We start from the raw sequence: 14,523 nt of genomic DNA, 5'->3' as shown, positions 1-14,523 counted from the left end.
ATACCTTCCAGGGAGCTGAGCAAGCTATATTTAAACCTCAGGTTTATTTTTGTAACTATCTTGTCAATCAGGGCTATAGTTCTCCTGTGTGGGAATATCTGATTATATGCTGATTAAGGAAAGCTATTTCAATCATATGGAGGCAGCATGTCCTACAAAGTACAGTTTCTTGTGAGCAGTAATCAATGGAATTAGTAGGGCTTGAGGACAGGTAAGTTTTTGTTTTAAATGCATCTGCAAAGACTTGATTTAGATCAAAAGCTCATAGCAGTCAGGCTAGTCTTGGTTTCTTTTTTGGCTGCTGACACTCTTTTCACAGTTAACCTGAGATGGGACACCTTTAGCTTTTTGTATGTCCTACTGGTGCGTGCCTTGATGCGAAGCGAGTAGACTGTGACCTCACAATAGCACATTATGTGCCCTGTCATGTGCTGCACATGCAGGCAAAAAGCTTTCTGGAACTTCTGATGGAGCTCACGCAACCAGAGGAGTTGTGCAGGGGACAGGAAGGTAACATCTGCGATGAAATCAAAGGAAAAGGATCCAGCTAGCTGGTGGCAAAAGCAGCACCTGGTAGAGAGCCACCTGATTCCTGTCTTGTGCAAACCGATCTGTTACGGTGCAATCGCTGCCTGAGTTGGGAACGAGCAGCTGGGCAAGGCAGCCTTTTGGGCTGCTGGTACTGGTGTTTGTTGGTTGCAAGACAGGCTCCATGGTGCTCTGCTCCTGGGCTTTTGGCTTTGGTGGAAGGGCTACTGGTGGCGAAACAACCCCAAGAGTCACCCTGTTACGTTTTCCAAAATGTCTTAGCAGTTTGCACTTACTAGAGGTTTTCTGTGTTGGGGTAGAGGTGGGAAACATCCTCTGTGGGTTTGATTTACCTAGGCAGAGAAGACGGCTCTTCAGAGCAACCCTGGCAGAAATCATGCCACCAGAATGGGACAGGTCCAAAGCAGAGATGGCTTTAAAGGAGGTATGCCAGCAACTTTGGCATCTCAATGGAAAAATGAGAAGGCAGGTAGTCTGTTCGTGATAGGGGTCCAGTTGTATTGGCAGTGAAGTAATTCTTGAAACTCCCTTCGTGGCGGAGCAGCACGGGAAGGCCTGCGGTGCGCAGATCTAATGGGCTGAAGTTGTGTACTTGGGTAGCGAGGCACGATGCAGGCTGCCTCCCCAGAGGGAAGGTACAAGCCAGGCCAGTCCTTTCACATCCTGAGCTTTTGTGACTGACCTTAGATGGACCTGCAACTGCATTGCCTTGCTAGGGACTTGTTTACATTTTGTGTATGTTATTAAGCAAGCCTCTGCATTGCAAGCCTTGTTAGGAGACTGCTGCTTGTGTACTCCCTGATAAGGCGTTTCTCTGAAGTCATCCCGTGCTTTTGAATGTTTCCTCCTGCAGCCCTCTCACACCCCACAGACCTCCCCAGTGCAAGTCTTAGAACGTCCAAATTCAGCTTTGTGCAGGTACTGGTAAAGAGCATGTGCTATAAAAGAGCATGTGTTAAAACCAACACCTCCCTTCTGGGCCCTGAATTCAGCTGTGCCTAGTGATTTCTGTGGATGTTCCTGCCTGGGATTTGCCATCCCAGGACAACTTGGCTGCCTGGATGTGGCCGGTGCCGAAGCTTTGCAAAAAAAAAAAAAAAAGCCTCTGTAAAAAGGGGGCTGGAGGCTCATCTCTGGAGCTGCTCAGAGCCGCTGGAGCTGATTGTGGTGGTTGGGCGGGTTGGGAACGACGGAGATGGATGCACCCTGGGCTTTGTGCAGTGGCAGCAGGACTAAGGACTTTGCAGTCTCTTGGGCTGTTGCAATAAGAGTGCAGGCAAGGGGGTCCTGGCATGGGCTGGAGAGGGAGGTGGTGGAGCAGCCTGTGCCTCTGTCTAACAGTCAAACCCAGGGACAAACGTTTTGACCTCCCCCAGTGTACAAAAGGATAAATAATTGCTGCCCTCTGTGAATCTGCAATGCTACCAGCACATCCGAGTGGCCTGGAAGTAACGCTTGGCCTCATCTAACTTTGAGCTTCTGTAACGGGCTCGGTTCTGCTTGTTCACAGTCCCCGAACCTTGTCCAGCAGAGAGGAGCTTAAGAGTTGTAGCTGCTCCCGAAGCTCTGTAGGTGATGGGGGAGGGAGGACGCTGTGGGTGAGCGCTGTGTTTGTGCATCTGCTACCTGATCCCTGTTCCCTGAATCTCGCCGCTACAGCAGTTCCTGCGGGCTGCAGCAGTAAGCGATACCGCTCGCGGCATCCCGGGAGCTGGGCTTTGCCAAAGCTAACAATAGTTAATGTGGAGGTTAAAGAATACTTGGTCCCTTGCCAGGTTCTTCTGTCAGTCAGAAAGACGTGTAGCAGGGAAGGGAGCATCACATGGTGCTGTTCGGACTCGGAGGCTGGGGAAGAAATCAGCCGAGCAGGAGCCGAGCTGCATGGCCCTGGGCTTCGGGACGGAGCGGGGGCGGACTGCAGGAGCCTTGCTGCAGGGAGCCCTCCTTCGTCCAAAGCTCCTCTACCCTTTTCTCTAGCAGTGGAGATGTAAGGAAATCCCTTTCTTGCAGTGAGAGAGAAATGTCATCCCTTGTACCTTGTCTGAGGTGGGGATGGGGACTCGTGTGTGCTGCATGGGGAGCAGGGGTACACTGCCCACCTTCTGCCAGGGCCCAGCCAGTTTTTGGTGCCCTCCCCTCCCGTGGAGAGGGGTTGTGCAGGGCAGGCTGCTGGCAGCACTGAATGCATACTGGTGGCTGGGAAATGCAGGAGGACTCATTCTTGTCAGCCATGTGGCTGGTCTGCTGGGACAGCAAAGCTAAAGCAAGATTGCTGGCTGCCCCGCTGGCATCTGGGTGTGCTCCTGTCAGTCTTCTGAGCCATGGTCCTGCCCTGCTGGTTGTGGTGTTGGCCTGGAGATGTATCCCTGGTGCAGCAGGTCCTCTTTCCCTGGGGAAGAGCAGCCTCCTGCCCAGAAGGCTGGGTGGCAGGAGACAGGATCTGGCCTTACAGCTCTCTTCTGCTGGAGAGTCCCAAAGCAGCAGGGCTTTGAGGTGTCTGCAGAGGACATCTCTGCAGAGTGACTGTCCCAGGCAGGTGCTATCAAAGTTGTTTTCTTTCTAGTTGCAAAGACTAGGAACAGGCTTTTTGCTTTTGCAGGAAAGCCACAATGCTGCTGTTCACAGACTTGCAATGTTCAGGCTTTTAAATGAGATTCTGTAAAAACACTAGTAAGGTCTGGTTTACCCAAGAGCATGGAATTGACCTTCCTGGGACTGGCAAATGGCTCTGAGGTCTCTGCATCCTGCTGCTTCGCAGATACGTGAATGGGCAGGGGGGTTTGATCGATCTACACCCCCTGAAGCCTCCTTGGCCAGATCCAGCATCATGGCCAGCTTTCTCTGCGCAGCTATCTGCATCCTGTGCCCCAAAAGGACAGCGTTGTCACCTTGAAGAATTTGTGATCAAAACTTAACAGAGCCGGTGAACGTCAGGATTGCAGACAGGCTTTGTGGACAAGGGGAGAGAGGGCAGCGAGTGAGAACAGGCGGTTCTGGAGATTGCTGTGTGCTCTTCCCACCTTCGTGGCTTTCTTTTGGTGATCAAAGAAAAGATCTTGGTGAGCCCAGCAGTAGCTCGTGGCCTGGAGCTGTTTGGGGTGCTGACGTCAAATGTACTTTATCATGGAAAAGGTACTACAGCATGCGTTATCTGGAGGTGTCCTGGTTATTGTGAGCCTGCGGCACGTACTTCAACACAAAGTTTGTAAATAGGTAGTAAGGTGGGTGGCTTTGGAGACCGGGGTCACATGTGTTGTCTTGGTTTATTCTGTGTGACGGAAACCAAGCAGTGGTGCAGTTGCTTTTGTTACGAAACTGTTCCTTTCCCAGGGAACACCTGAACCTCCATCAGGTCGGTCAGAAGCTTCCCCACGTGGCTCCCTTTCCATTAGGGAAGGCGCTGCGTACGCGCTCTGCCTTTCACGGTGCTGTGCTGTGCGGGACATGTTACTGAGGCCAACGCTTCTCAAAACGGCTGCTTGAGGTTTGACACAGGGAAACATATTTTGGGGTGGGGATAAATGTCCTGATGTATTTTATCCACCCCCCTGCCCCAGGCTGTGCTTTTCCACAGGGGGAACCAGTGTTGTGTGTAGCAGGGGAGCACTTTGGTTGCCTGACCTTAATACCTGCACTTGAAGAGAGAGAGGTACTCATGTCTCTGAGGCTGGGTTTCCACCTCAGCCACCAGAGCAGGGCATTGTGAAGGTTTTGTTCCTCTGCTTCAGACTCGGTCCCTGCTGGAAGATGCTGGAGGAGTGTAAGGCGCTAAGCCACGACTGCATGCGTGCTGTTCTCTAATGCATTTTAGAGAGCAAGTGAAATAAATGTCTGTTCCTTTCACAGACATTAGAAATCACATTAAATGCAGCACAAATATGGCCATGTCCTGGGAGAGCTCCATGACGGCAAGAGCTTGGGTTGTTCTGTGGGACTGGCAAATGTTCTAGTGAGCAAACCTTGGCGATGTGCTGCCACCTAGAAGAGCTGATAACTGGGTCCGTAGTGCCTTTATTAACCATCCGCAGGGAGCTGCTGAGACCCTGTGGGTAGGCCTGGGCAGCTTCTGGATGAGAGGATGGCCGGAGCCCAGCTGATGCTGGGGGCAGTGGGCATGGTACCCCAGAAAGCGGCTGTGCTCCAACACGCCTGATAGCGAGGAGGAAGAAGTGGCTGTGCTCCTGTTCATACCTGCAACCCGCCGTGTTACCAAAACAAAGTGGAAAGAGGACCCTAGAAATAGGCTTAAATATTATAAAATCGGGAGGAGGACTTAGTCATCTGGCTATTATTAAAATACCTAAGGAGCAGACAAATTCCTCCACCCCACTTTTCTGAGTTACGTGGGAGCTGTGGAAGTCGCATTTAGCGTGAATGAAATGCTGGAGTACTTTAAAATGTTTCTTTTAATGTATTAAGTTGTTCTGACATACTGTTTATACGTGCAGTGGCTGGAAGCCTAATCTGTGGATACTTTGAGTAATGACCTGCACGCAACTGTTCCATTCTTAGTTCATTTAGGGTCCTGAAATTTAAAAAAAAAAAAAAACAAAAACAAAAAACTTTTTAAAAGCATTTTTTCAAAAGGCTTAGCTTACTGCAAGATTTTTCTTATCTGCTCTTATCTTTCCCTCTCTATCTACTCAGCTGTTCAAATCCTGTTTGAATTGCATTCATTTCTAATATGCCATAAAACCTGATATGCAAAATCTGGTTATTTAGGAGAATTGCAGAAACTATTTTAGTCTGTCTTTTGACCTGTAAATGAGATAACATGATTAATTTTTACATGCAAAGTTTGGTGTTTATTAGCATGGTAAAAGGCAAATTGACAATGAAAAATATTCCTGATGGGTGTAATAATTAATGCTTTCACTCAAAGTATAAAGATTTGAATAATGCTGTTATGCTAAAATGACTGAAGAAAGCATTTACTATTTTTCTGTCAGTGATACAAGGATGTTTCCCTTTTTTTATAGCTCCTATATCCCTCCCTGCTTTTTCTAAGTGTTCTTTGTACTCGAAAAGAGTACAAATCATTGAGCTAATTCATTGAGTTTCTTCTCCCAGGTCCCAGGTTTGGATGAACCTTATGATTTGATATTTATGCGGGATACACATTGAAAGCTCCAGCTTTTCCTTAGGATTGAATTAAACTATTTAGAGTGTCGTCATGTTTCAGAAGAGATCTTGTGGCTTGAGATGATGGCTGTTTGCTCAATAGTGTGGAGGCCTGGGAGCAATACTGCAGTGTCTTGTGTACGTACCAGGATGTGTACTTCCAGAAGCAAGGTGTTTTATTCACTATTTTTAATAGCATGTGTGAAACAAATCAGGAAAGTATGGAATAGTATTTCTATCTAGGAAATCTGTTTTTCTTAATCTGTGTAGCTTTTTTTCATCCCTATGTTGAAACCTGATTTAGATGGACTTTATTTGCCATCAGTCTTGAATAGGTAAGTTGTTAGTTTGCTGAACATGGCTGCTTGGGGGATTTATGAAGAAAAGTCAGAAGTACTGAATGTTTTATTGGCATAATGAGGGAAGGGCCTTGCTTCTCAGTCACTAAGAATGTATTATTAATGCAAAAACACTTTCCTTGATTTTAACGGTATCTGTGAAGAGGCTGACAAGCAAGAAGGCCTCATCAGGAAGAATGAAGCATTTCTGGTCATTAAGTTTCTTATGCCACGCTTGCTCCAATGTGAAGTACTATCACTGATTTTCTTTCTCCAAGTCCAGCAAGCCAAGGGTTATTGGTAGGATGGGCATGGTCAAGACTTATGATAATCCTTTCTCAGGCCTACGTTAGACTAGAGACCTTCTTGAGGTCTCTTCCAGCTGATGTTGATCTCTGACATGATCCTACTGAGGAGTTTGAACCCTGACTCTGGTTCAGAATTCATCATCCACTCAGGTACTTATCCATATCCTCGTTTCATAGCCGAGTGTTTATCACTGCCTGGGCATTGAAGATCTGGCTCCAGGCATTGCAGCTGCAACTTGGCTGTGATCTATACAGTAGGGGGAAAATTACAGGTGGTTATGTCAAATCTTATATGAAATTCAGCAGGGGAATAATCTTCTGCCTTGAAGGACAGCCCTCAGAGCTTCCCCCTTTACTGATGGGCAGTCCTGAATGTGTATTTTGGGAGAGAGCTTCACTGGGTGTAAAACTTGCCTGACCTTTAGTTAGGAACGTCTTACAGCCATGGCTTTAGAATGCCAAGAAGCAAACACAAAACATTAAATAATGCAAATGGACAGAATTACTCAGTTTCATCACAGGTAATCTTTGAGACTGTGTGGTTTTCTGAAACTTTGCTGACAAAAAGACGTGGTATGAACTTCTTGAGAATCGTTGCTATGATGCGGAAGTGTGCACTTTGCTGCTGCTTTAGAGTAGTCCCCCATCCAGTTTCCTAAACTTTAGTGGTTCCAATACCATAAACTAGAGGAAAATAGCAGACATGCCAACAAAACCAGCAAAAAAAAAAAAGCAGAATCCAGCACCTTCTAGTATATGGAGGGGAAAAAAAACTTATGTAAAAGTTATGTAAAAGAAAACTTGATTTCCTAATTTGATACTAACAAGCCATGCAGTGTAACTGGGTTGACAGCAGAATAAGCTTCCTCAGCAAGACCTGCTTTCTGTAACACTTTGAGCATATATGATCTCTTTTGAAGGCTGAAGCTGAGCTTTTCAGATATCTTCTAGCCTTCAATTCGTATTTCCTTTTATTATCAACCAGTGAGCCTGGTATTCTGACGTTGCCTATTAACCAATGCCATACATTCCCAAATAATTGCACTGACAAAGTCAGCTGTTAATTTTTAAACTTTTTCTTCCCATCAGTGTCTCCCAGTGGAGAAATTCCATACTGTAAATCGTAGCCATTTTGTTGCCATATGAGAAGTGAGGGAGAAATCAGTGGAGAAGTTTAAAAATTACTGTCCTGAGTCTTTTCCAGTTGAGCTTTTAAATAAAGCCCATGTGGAGCTACCCTGAGCTTGCACTTGGAGAAGTGAATGAGCGATTTGGTCAGTAGGCAAAGGCCAGGTCTCTGCTGCCTTACCTAACTGAGAAGACAATGGAGATAGTTGTGTGATTATAGGCTGGAAGACCTAGTTAAATGACTTGAGCCCTTAATTATTAACGAATTAAGTAGGTTTGGAGAAGACTTTTTTCATATTGGTTTAAGGGAATGTTAAAATACCAAACAGTTGTGGCTTGATTTACTTCTGATTTTCTTCCTGCTGCTTTGAAGGCAGATAGTTTGCCTTATTGGTTGAAATCATATAGCTTTGAGGATTTTGTTAGCAACTGCTATTAAAATCATTATGCACTGTCTTCAAGAGTAAGAATATTCACCCCATCTTAAAAATGACTATGAAGTATGTTTATAACAAGTGGCTATGTGTAGAGACCCCTCGCTCTCATACTACTGAACATAGCACCAGGCATCTAGATTTACCTGGCAATTTCATTTGCATGATTCATCTCTCAGTAACATGAGCTTCAGGCTTTCCTACCTAAACTGTATTTATAGTGTGTTTTCCCCAAAATAAAAGAAAATGCAGCATCCAGTAATAGCAAGACTTGTAACAAAACCAGCTAAGATTAAATTTTCCACCCCCTTTGATTAAAAAGTTCCCAGAAATAGTGAGGACAGGCCTGACATGCTGAAGCAATGCAAGTATGCAGCCGTGGGAAGTATACGAGGACAGAACAGACTATTTAAAAACCTAATTGTTTTTTATAGTAAGAAAATACTGATTTTGATAAAGTTGCCCCTTCTGTGCACACTCTGAGGATGGTGACAGCAGAACTGAGTGCAGAATTTAGCCTTGTGTTGTGCTGCCTGTGGAATGGAGAGCAGGGAACTGGGGCTGAAGCTGAGCTTTGCATGCCCAGGGATCTTCTAGTGCAAGTAATGCTTTGAGCTGTGCAAGTCAGTCAAACGGTGGCAATTTTTAGAGTGATGGTCTGTTATAGCAGTACTTCTATACATATACAACCGTACGCGGTTCCTCTTTTATTTAAAGGTTTTCAGGAATAGTCTGGAAGAGTCTTGCTGAATCCCAACAACTGTTAAAGCTGGTGTCACCACCACTGAAACAAGTTTATGCTCACCTGGACACTGAGTTTATACTCAGTAACCTCAAAGGTAAGTCTGGTGTTGAGCTGCTTTACTGCTCTTCCTGAAGTCATCGTTATTACCCAAAAGCTGCACAGCTCTTTAGTCATCCAGGGCAAACAGAGCATGTCCTTAGTGCAGCTTTCCATCTTATCCTGAAAGTGGTTGTGGTGGGCTATAGGCACGGAGACAGACAAAAGGAACTGCCTTAAAAAAAAGTCAGGTTTTCTAGCCTGTAGAAAACCCTCTGCTATTACTATTACCTTGGACCCTATTGGTGTGTGCCAATGCCTGAGGTGCAATGAACAAAACAACTGTTTTTCAGCCCGACACTTCCACTGTGTGCTGTGTGGTAAGGAGGTACCACAATAACTCTTGGTGATTTCACAGAGCCACTGTTGATTTTGTGCATTGCTTTTAAAGCCTTCCCAGGTAGAGGTACATATGGATTGTAAAGCACTATAATTATTTTCAATGGTATTATTTCCATAATCAGCCTTGTAGCTCTTCTGTCTGTCTGTTGAAGTACAGATGTTAAGTTGTTGGGAGAAACAGTTGCTTCTAGCTGTCTAAACCATTTTTTTAAAAAAGTAAAGAGTGGTGTTTGCTGGGAAAGGAGGGTCATGCAGGAAATCCTGTATTTTTCTTTTCAAGTGTCTTTCAGTCCCAAATACTATGCTTTAGTTTGAATGTGTTTTGAAATTGCTTCACTTAAAAAAAAAACAAAACAAAAAAACAAAGCCCACTTCAAACAGAACAAACAAATGCTTCATTTAAAATTTAAATATTTGTTTTTCCATGCAATTCCCCAGGACAGTTAAGAAGTGGTTATGAGATTTTAAGTATCAGGTATTTCCATGTACACCTCAGCTACAAATGTTCTGTCAGCAGTTACTGGCTCAAATGCTTATCCAAGGCCCCGTGAAACTGGTTAGCCCCATGAAGGTTGCTGCTCTGGCCTTACCTGGATGGATTATCTTGTAGCTTTATGAAAAAAGTATTACTCAAAATAGATAATTGTCTTGATTTGTGAGCCATGTGCCTTTTGCCCCTCTGTCTCAGAATAGCCCCAGTTGGCACCAGTAGCTACGAGCTACGTGTATGTGTGGTGGTGCTGCAGGGTACCAGAACCAGTGACCACGGTGGCTATCAGCCAACGGCTGCTGGATGTCACGAGTCTAACGAATTGCAGCTTGTGCATCTCCTAGAGGAAAAATGCAATCAAATTGTCTCTAATTGTGCCCCCAGATGATGACAGAGCAATACAGAAATAGCAAAGCGTGGACGGTGAACTCGGTTCTTGCTGGAAGACAAACCTGGATGGGTCTGGTGTCGGACGGTTCATTTTGCTGAAAGACACATTGGGCTGCCTGCTCTGTTCCTGGAGGGGCTGGTTGCAACTGCATGATGCAATAAATCAGTTGCTGCTCCTCCAGGAAAGAAACCCCTTGGCTTTCAGCTCAGCCCCTGCTGGCAAAAAAGTGTGGAGATCGGGAGCCAGGCTTCCGCCCAGCTGTGCCAAGTCCAGGACACCAGCCTGTAAATCACCTGGGTTCAGCCCCTGATGTCAGTGCTCCACAGGAGGAGAAAGGCCACTAAACCTCTGGTTTACTGAGGTTTTTGTGCATGGGGACAGAAGGCTTGGTGCGTCAGTCTGGCTTTGTAATAAATGGGATGGATGTTGGTGCCCCGGCAGTACTGTTTGTGCACACTTTGGGGCTGAGGCATGTCTTCAGTACCTATGTAGGGATTTGTATTAGGAAGCCAGTGTGGTTTTAGTATCTTACCCTGCTGATCTCAGACCTCGCTTGGGTGATATGTGCCATTGGCAGTGGTTGGATCCAGATCCTAATGTTGTGGAATTGGCTGGAGAGGTTGGGAGCTTTGGGAAGGGGACTTGGGGCTGGTGTGGGAGTGGAAGGCATGGAGCAGCAGGACTCCAGGCTTGAATCCTCCCTCTGACTTTTCATGTTGCATTGACATCACTTTAAAACCCTGTCTGGTTTGTTGCTGAATGGTAAGGAGATCACTGAGGTAACAGCACGGTCTGGGAGTGCAAATGGTTGTATTTGTTCATACTGGGCTGGTGCTCAGGAGAGTGGAAGCTCATTAGATTCAGAGGTCAGCCAATGCTTGCACCTGAGAATGAGAGTGATGAGAAGTCCAAAAGCGAATTGCCTGATGCAGTGAAGGCAGGAAAGTGGCAGGGGGTGGGTGTACAGAAATGGAGCTGTTCGGGAGAACGAACAGTCTGCTGGAAGCTGGGCACTGAGGTCTTGTTTTCTCCTGGTCGTCCTAAAGGTTTGGAGCCGTTTCACCACTAGAACATGCTTCTGCCTGGGCTGCTGGTGCTGTCAGCTCCTCCCTCTTGTTCTGACTTCATGGCTCAGTGATGCCCTGAGACAGCTGAGGTTATGGGATGCATCCCACACCTGCTGCTCTCATGGCTAGCAGAGTTAGTAGAGCAGTTCTCTGTTCTGTAGATGATGGGTCTGTTTTTCAGCAGTTCAGCAACAAATAGAGCAGCGGTGTTTAATAACAGAAGGTAAGAGCTTAGTGTCAGGCCCGGGGACATACAGGACATACACACTTGTGCTGCAGCATCCTAAATGGTGGTCAAAGATTGTAGAAGGATAAGAGCCCTCCTGACCTGTTTGGCAGGATAGGCAAGGATGGCAGGAAACCTCTGTTCTGGCTTTATCTATTTGAGGTGATTGCTGTTGTAACATGTTTTGTTCTCCGGTTTTTCCTTTGAGCTCTTGTCAGGCCTGTACCTATGAGGCAGGCAGGATGTGGTAACGTCTCTCCCATGCCTCAGACAAAGCCCTGATCTTGTCCCTAGTAAAGATGGTGTGGCAGAAGGCACTGGAAAGAACTTAAGGTCTGAGAACTGCTTCTCTAACAGTGGGCTGTAACCCAAAGACAGACATCCTTATGGAAATGAAGTTGAACAGACCTAAGGAACAGTCCAAGTAATTGTCATGTTTTTGTTGCAATTGCTAATCAGCTGGCATTTCATAACATCTTTTTCTCCTCCTATGCTGTCGACTCCAATAACCGCTTTACAGTCTCATATTTATTGTGATGGCAGAAGTTGGGGATTCCATAACTGTGGCTGATTTGCCACAAGACCTGGTTGGATGGATGTTACCTTGAATGGTAAATGAAGCTGTGTGTGACCTAATGCCGGCATGCATCACTGCCCACTTCATGTCTTACGCTGAATAGCGTAACATTTCTATAAGCTATAATTGCAAGACTGTTCCATTTGCGTTTGCATCATTTTGCAGGATACAACAGACTTCTGTCTGAAAGACGATCCCAGTTTTCCTTCTGATAAGCCTTGCTTTATATGCACTTTCTGGTGGGACCTAAATCCTTCAGTATAAGAGAGATTTTACTTCTATAATACATTTCATATTTTAAAATACAAGAGCATACTTATAGAGCTACAAAAATGTTATTAATCTTGCATATAATCTGCTGCTTAATTTTAAAATGTACAAATGTTATATAGAATTATTACAATAACCTTCTTTTATGAAGTTTTAAAGTGTAGTTAGCTTGAAGTAATAATCTGTAAAGTTTCCATGCACAGTAAATCTCACTCTTCATGCAGGAAAAGATCTTCAGAGACAAATATTTGCAGTAATAGAAAAGGCAACATGGAGAAATAGTGTCAAAGAACATTATTCTTTATATAATTGTTTCTATTCTTTTCCTTACGAATCTTCACTCAAGGCGAATACCTAGGGATGCGTGAATGCGTGCTTCAGCTGTCTGGTACTCATCACCTTTTTATGATGGGAGGGGATCAGGAATTTTGAATGACAGGATTTAGAAGAGTTGTGCTGCCTTAATGTTTGAGATCTCTCAGGCAGTAGCTTACTTGGTTTTGTTGGTGCCAGATGCATCCAGGACTGCTCCAGAGAGATCAGCAAGTCTGTCTCATCGGACCCTGCCAGGGGCGTGCCACTTGGGTCTTGGTTTGTGCTTTGGGTCTTGGTTCCTGTGCTGAGGGAGTGAGAGCTGCTGCTGAACCAGTGTGTGACATGTTTTGCTTCTCAAAGACGTGTTCTGTGTGTCCCCCAGGCAAAAAGGGGACTCAGTGGCTCTAGTCCCAGTCTCCTCTTTTTTTTTGGTCTAGTAGCAGGAGATGCTTTTGTAATATCTGACCTTGATCCAACCTTTCTCAGCAGCTGCTGCTGAACTCAGGGTGAAGGTACCTACCTATATGCTGCTGGCTTCTGGATAGCTGTGCACGTGGGAGGGTGTTGTGACAGCCTGGGACTGGTGGCATTTCCCTCCCTAGTTAGAGATACTCATGGAAAACCTTGCATCCACCATTGAAGAAGCCCAAGTCAATAAGCATCCGTATCAGTGAGTGCTTATTTAGTCTTTCCCTATTTTTACTTATTTGGTACTTATTTGGTTTTATTTCCCTAGTTCTTTCCCTATTCGTGCATTTGTATTTACATTGCTGGTACTTAAAGGTGCCCATAGTGCTGTAAAGTTGATATTGTCTGTCCGAATAATGCAGCCATTTCACAAACACACGGCAGATCCCTGGGAAATCAAAATCCTTGTCTGAAATTGTTCCATTTTGTTCTTTTGCAATGCCCAGCCAGGAGCCGGCAGCGTCAGCTCCTTTTGGTGATAGAAAGCTTTTGGAGTAACGAGGCTCATCTTGTATACAGCAAGGGACCCAGCAGCCAATTAGAAACATTAGACTACTTAAAGCCAAGGCCTTTCAAACCTGGTTTAGACTTGAACAACTTTCAGAATACCCATCTTCTGGGAAGTTTGTGTTCCAACATTTTGTTTTGCCCAGACAAAAAAACGTGGAAAATTTGTGGGGCATAAAAGAATCAGTTCAGCAGCATTGAGTTGTTTTGTTTTGATGTCTGTTCAAAATGAGCTCAACATCTAAAGCATGTTCAGGTGAGGTATGATCATATGAAAGTTATTTTTTTTGCCAAAAGAGCCAAAATGCTTCACTTCCATTGACTTTGGTATTTTCTCATAATGAATATGGTTTCAGGAGCTGAGTCTGGCAGCTGGACTCCCCTCTTTCCTCCCATCAAGTCAGTCCAGCAGGTGAAACTCCAGCACTTCGTAACGTGCAGCACTCGGTTGGGTATCGGTGCCACAAAACCAGAAGCCCTGAGCATTGCTGGTGTTACAGAGGGAAATGAGGCACTGAGCAGGAGCAGCTTGCTAAAGGTCACCCTCCAAAGTGAAAGGATGAGTTGTTCTAACAGCTTGCAATGAAACACCTTTTCAGGTGTTACATGAGGAAATTCATATGCTTAATGAAAGGCAGACTGCATTGCTTTGTGGAAGATGTAATTCTCCGGGGATTTTCCCTCAGAGAGCAGAGGCATGAGCCACAATTTTTCCTTGAAGCAGTGTGGTAGTAGGGGAAGGTGGCTGAATTTATTAAAGATCTTTTTCAAATATTTTGGGTCAGTTCAACATGGCAGAGCGCTCTTATTGGCCCCGTGTCAGATGCCTCACTGCAGTTACCCTGGTGAGACTGTCTGTGGTGAAAATGCAGATTTTTAGAATTTTTCCCCATTATGCAGGGAAAAAAAATACAATTCTCAATGGTGGTAATGAAGGAAGCCTGGGGGCTTGTTGAGGAAGCATCTGTGGGCCTGGTTCACAAGCAGATGATTCCTCTCAGAGTATTATGTTGTTGCCCTCCTTTGGCATAGAGAAACAGTGAGAAGGAAGGTCAGCTTAGAGCAGCAGTAAGTGGCACAGTATTTATGCCCACTTCCAGCGCTTATTACTCCTGGGGTTTAGGGAGCTTTGAGGAAATTAAATGCTTTTC

General features: G+C 45.3%; 1 protein-coding gene across 2 annotated transcripts in view; it reads left to right on the top strand.

Moving 5' to 3' along the window:
* FGF12 (fibroblast growth factor 12) overlaps positions 1-14,523 on the top strand; it is a 227,647-nt gene that overhangs the window by 17,432 nt on the left and 195,692 nt on the right. The gene's annotated exons all lie outside the window — the stretch shown is intronic.

Source organism: Anser brachyrhynchus, assembly GCF_964034855.1.
Source record: "Anser brachyrhynchus genome assembly, chromosome: 9".
In the NCBI taxonomy this organism is placed as follows: domain Eukaryota; kingdom Metazoa; phylum Chordata; class Aves; order Anseriformes; family Anatidae; genus Anser; species Anser brachyrhynchus.
This window is presented reverse-complemented; position numbering and strand designations above follow the sequence as displayed.